Consider the following 5,151-nt stretch of genomic DNA (forward strand, 5'->3'; position numbering starts at 1 on the left):
AACAAAAGACAATGACCACAGATACATATAAATACAATTGAAGTAAACAAAAAAGTGTGCACCCCAAATACATTATTAAATAATACACCCACTCCAAACACCAACACTTTGTCCATATTTCGTCCAGCGAGTTGTTGGTTGTGGGAATTGAAGAAGTTTTCAGAAAACGGAAACAGAGGATGCTTGCAACGGAACACAAAATAGACTACCCATCACCTGGGGCATGTTCCGTGTCAAGTACACACAGCAAATGCAGTGTTTCCCTATACACTGCCTCTTCTAACAATGCTTCTCTGCAATTGCAATCTAGATCGATAAATTAGTATTAACCGATTGAACTTTGTTGATGCAACCACTTGGGACTTAAAAACGACAAGGGGAAGGTAAAATGAATAAGGCGTTAGAAACAAGGTACACACGGTGATGGGTTATTCACCTTAAAAAGGCTGCATGAGAATATATGGGGAAAAATTGATAGATTCATATATATGATATACTGTTATTTCAAGAGTATAATGACATTGAGAGGCCTTTCAGTACTAGATTAATACTCTAACTATACATCTATAGGTTTGTAAAATAAGATGTAACCATGAACCACCTAAGAAAAGTCTGTTACATGCAGTAAATTCTCCAATTTGATTGAACCTAAGGGATGTTTCCCAGAGCGTCATGACTAAAGACACTCTTAAGATCATCGCAATTTGTTGAGCAGCACCTAGGGGAGTAATGATAAAAAAAATAGCGTGGACTTATTCACTGGTTCAGCGCAAGAGTTGATTACATATGCACAGTAAACATTCAGTCGAGGGTTCATACTGTATAATAATGTCCCCCTGTAAATTTGGTCCCTTAAATACAAATACACATACACATACATATAATACAAATACACTCGTTGATATAATCCAGAATGAACAACAAACACAAGTTAATTGTTATTATTTTATTATCTTTAAAAAAAAAAAGGCTTCCTTACTTACTGAAGAAAAAAATGTGTGATGAAATCAAATTGATCAAATTATGATTTGAAACTGGTCATTTTCGGGGGTTGTGGTGAGTCAAACACAATGTGTGTAACATTTTTACAGCAGAACACAGAGTATGCTACAGCAGAGCATGATGACCTACGTTTATCTGACCTGGGTTGTGACTTGCCAACGAGCCCAACACTGGACTACACACACAGCAGGCCTTAATGCCATCCCAAATGACCAGACAGATAAACAGGGCAGGCGACTTAGAGGTCACCTATATATGCAAAATCCTCTTTCATAAACATGTGTCCCCTCTGTGTGAAGAGATTCTGAAAGTTTCAGGACACAAAAATGGCGCACTTTTTGTCCCTGATCCATCCATCCATCCATCTTCTCCCGCTTATCCGCGGTCGGGTCGCGAGGTAGCAGTTCACAGAGAGCCCCCAAACTTTCCTTTGCCTGCCACATCAAACCAGACTCTGACTGGGGGATGTCCCAAGCGCGCTACCAGGACCAGAGAAGAGATATAAATCCTCCACCTGGTCCTAGGTCTACCCCTCGGCTCTCCCAGCGTGGACCGTGCCTGGAACACCCCCCTAGAGAGGCCGCCCAGGGTTGGCATCCCTAACTAAGGGTGCGAACCACCTTCAACGCTGGCCTTTTCGACGCGAAGGAGAGCGGGTTCAACTCCGAGTCCCTCCGGGATGACCGGAACTTCTCAACTTAATCCCTAAGGAGACACCAGCCACCCTGCGGAGAAAACCCATCTCGGCCGCTTGGTACGCCGCGATCTCTTTCTTTCGGTCATGACCCATCCTTCACGACCATAGGTGAGGGTAGGAACGAAAATGGCCCGGTAGACAGAGAGCTTTGCCTTCTGGCTCAGCTCCAGTCCTGATCCATTTATATAAAAACCTGTCTGAAAATGAGCTGATCAGATTTTGGCCACTTTATGATGTCATAACGATGTTTTGGCTTTTGTAACCATTAGCCAATAACCAACCAAGGTAGCCCCCCCCCACCTTATCACCTGAATCTCCTCCTAGAGCACCATTGTGTTCTTTTTAACCAAATATCTCTCAGAGGGGCGTGGGGAGTGGCTCCTCATTTTCATCGAAAGTAACAGACACAGAATCAGCACTTTTCAAACAGGGCTGAAACAGAGGGGATTATGGGATGCTACAATGCATGATCCCTATGTTATTTCGAGCCAAACACTTCAAAGACATGTTTTTTTTTTTTATATATATATCTGAGACCTATAATATATTGATGAAAAACAGTATAATAGGGGACCTTTAAATAGACTCAGACCATTCTTAAGTAAAACCTTTACTTAAAAAGTGAGACTTGTATTCATTTTCTCTCACCTTGTCTATAGCTTTTTTTCAGTTCTCATCTTCTAAAGGTTACCAGTATGAATTCCATGAAGGCTTCATACTGAATGTATAATCTTCCTTGTGGGTTGTGTGAGACAGATTTGCAACAGAAAACTTTGTTGAGGGCGGCAGTGATCAAAATCACAGTAAGAACAAGGGGAAAGGGGCTGTGTTTTTGGAAGAGCAGGCAGTAATAGTCCAAAATCCTACAGGAGCAGGTGGGTGTGGGATTAAGCTTAAACCTCTATCTCCTCTACTTAATGTATGACAAAAGTGAATGCGTGCACAGACTCCCGATAAGTAGCCCAGATCATCTTTCATGTAGGTTGCAAGTTGCAACAGTGATCCGCATGCCACTCCGTTTTCAAAGCACACGCACACAAACAACGCCATACTTGCATTAGTTGCATCTCACGCCAGTTCTCTGATCAGCTGTCAACGAACATTGTGCTTTTTTTGAGAGATCTCTCATTTATTCAGCAGATGTGGGGATGGGAGCTGCTGGATGTCCCTCGTTGCTGCATGCACACGTGACCCATTAGGCCAGCCAAGAAATACTGGAGCTGCTCTAATTGCCTCTTGCTGTGCTGTCCTGTTTCTAGAGTTTCATCTACCTGCACTCACTCATATAGAAGTAAACACTGCCAGAATATGCCGTATAGGATTATGAATGTCAAACATGTTAAACTAATAATCATCAGTTAGCTGTGAATACTCTCATCATATTTTTTTACAAGAGTCTTGCCTTTCAATCCTATTGTTTTACATTAACAGAAAAAAAAGCTTATAATTACAGAGCCTGGGGTGTGTAGCACAACATGACTGTTCTGTACACTGTAATGTTATGTGTCACCCCTCCAACTTGTGGTGCGACTTGAATTACACACATTCAGGCAATAATGAGCAACTATCAATACACAGCCTTTAATATTTATAACATGTTGTATCCGGTTAGAGTCAAGAGTTTTGTAGCAGGATAGCCCACAAGGGGGGAAAAACACGTCTGTGCCAAAAATGTTTATGTGTATTGTGCAAAAATATAAATCCAGAGGCTATTTTAGCTTTTAATAGGCTCCCTAGTTAGAGTATCTCTTTTCAGTCACAATTCCACTTGCTTCCCTTATGGCTGCATTGATGCAAATGAAAGGCAGGCTTTTCATTTTGTATGTGTTGAGTAATAGCCCACTAAGTGAGCCCTCCTAATTGTTCCTGTCAGGCTTGTAAATCATGGGAGTCTACCCTCCTCTCCATCACACACAGCCTCTTCTTGCATAATCCTATTAGGCGCAACACTATCATATAGAAGGGAGCAATATTGCTTACAATGGCTTTTACTTTTTTTATTTTTTCTAAATATTTCTCAGTGGGAGTGTGAAGCTGACCGTTGAGCGGCCCGACTAAGCAAGGAGGCAGAGGCAGAGAGTTCAAATATAACCCGGTGTGGGCATTTATTACTCCTTGTGCTACATGACACAGCCTCAATATTACTGGCCGTTTCTCAATCGCAAGGAAACTGGCTTCCAAGCCAACATTTCAAGGATACTACGTCATCGAGTGCCGCCGAAGGACTATTTCAATCTCCAGCATACTTGGAATTCCACCGAGGCCACGTCCTTGGTTTGGGGGTAATTTCGAGGCTGCACATGGGTAGACTTCGCGTCCTTCAAATCCCCACAATGCTTTGCGCACGGACCAATTTCAAAAACCCTTGCAGAGAATGGCTGAACCGATGCAGCACAGCACACATTTAAATGTAAGTATGTAGTGGCGTAGAACATGTGTTTGTAAATATGTTACTTTCATACATGCCAACCTTTCCAAATCCAAAAGAGGTAGGTTTGCGCGCGGCAAATGTGTACGCTCAAATTAGGTAATCAGAAGAAATGGAACCCCAGTAATTACATGAATAAACCATGTATTTAACATATATTGCATCATTTTATGCATTTTTCAGAAAAAGTTGGTAGTTTGGTAAACAGTGACATCAACGACATGTCTGGTCTGTAAAATGCCCGAAAAGTAAAAGAATGGGAGATAAATATCCCAAAGTCTCCACATTTTATTATATTTTTTAAGTGTTTCTGGTCCTCTTTCAGTTGAGACAGTGTAGATGAAGGATGTGTCAGGATGTAGAACATCTTGTGTGAACATCGGATAAAGCCAGGTTCATATTCTTGTTTCATGTTGTTGATATTAGAGTCAAAGGTTTGCACAGAGCGAAATATCTTTGTGTTGCGCGATATATCAGAAAATACTGCATTAAAAAAGTCATTTCCTGCATTTTTCTACTGATAAAGTGTGATATAAATAATGTACAGGCTTTCAGTTTGCTGTAGTTCACTAAACAGAGACATTAACGACGGGATGGCTGAATCGACCGAAAGTGATGGCTAAAAAGTTAGAGGGCTTTGATATTGTTTATTTTTACTGTGAGGTATGGCTAGGTGACCTGAGACTGACAACTGTGAGGTACGTGAACTGCGAAACGTCGGGGCAACGCACAGAAACTACGTGAGTAGTTTGTCAGGAGACACAAAGACTTTCTCTTTGTACACGTCTCCTTCCGTCGCAATGGGGCTGCTCCGTAAACTCATGGACGTCCTAAAGGACAATTATAGTCACCAGAGCTTTTTTGTGTACAACCGGCTGACTTTTCTGTGGTCACAAACCAGAAAAGGCTTCGCAGGAATGTCACAGAGTGACATTTCTCTCCTGTGTTTGTGTGTGTTAATATTAATGGTACCTACCCGCCACTAAGTAGAGGTAGAAGAGTGGAAAAAGACTGTAAAGAGTTG

The 5,151-nt window shown here is 41.7% G+C and overlaps 1 protein-coding gene across 1 annotated transcript in view; it reads right to left on the reverse strand.

The window, feature by feature from the left end:
* LOC104966567 (laminin subunit alpha-5-like) overlaps nt 1-5,151 on the reverse strand; it is a 45,649-nt gene that overhangs the window by 38,013 nt on the left and 2,485 nt on the right. The window lies entirely within an intron of this gene.

Source organism: Notothenia coriiceps, unplaced genomic scaffold, assembly GCF_000735185.1.
Source record: "Notothenia coriiceps isolate Sejong01 unplaced genomic scaffold, NC01 NC01_scaffold00037246, whole genome shotgun sequence".
Taxonomy (NCBI): Eukaryota; Metazoa; Chordata; class Actinopteri; order Perciformes; family Nototheniidae; genus Notothenia; species Notothenia coriiceps.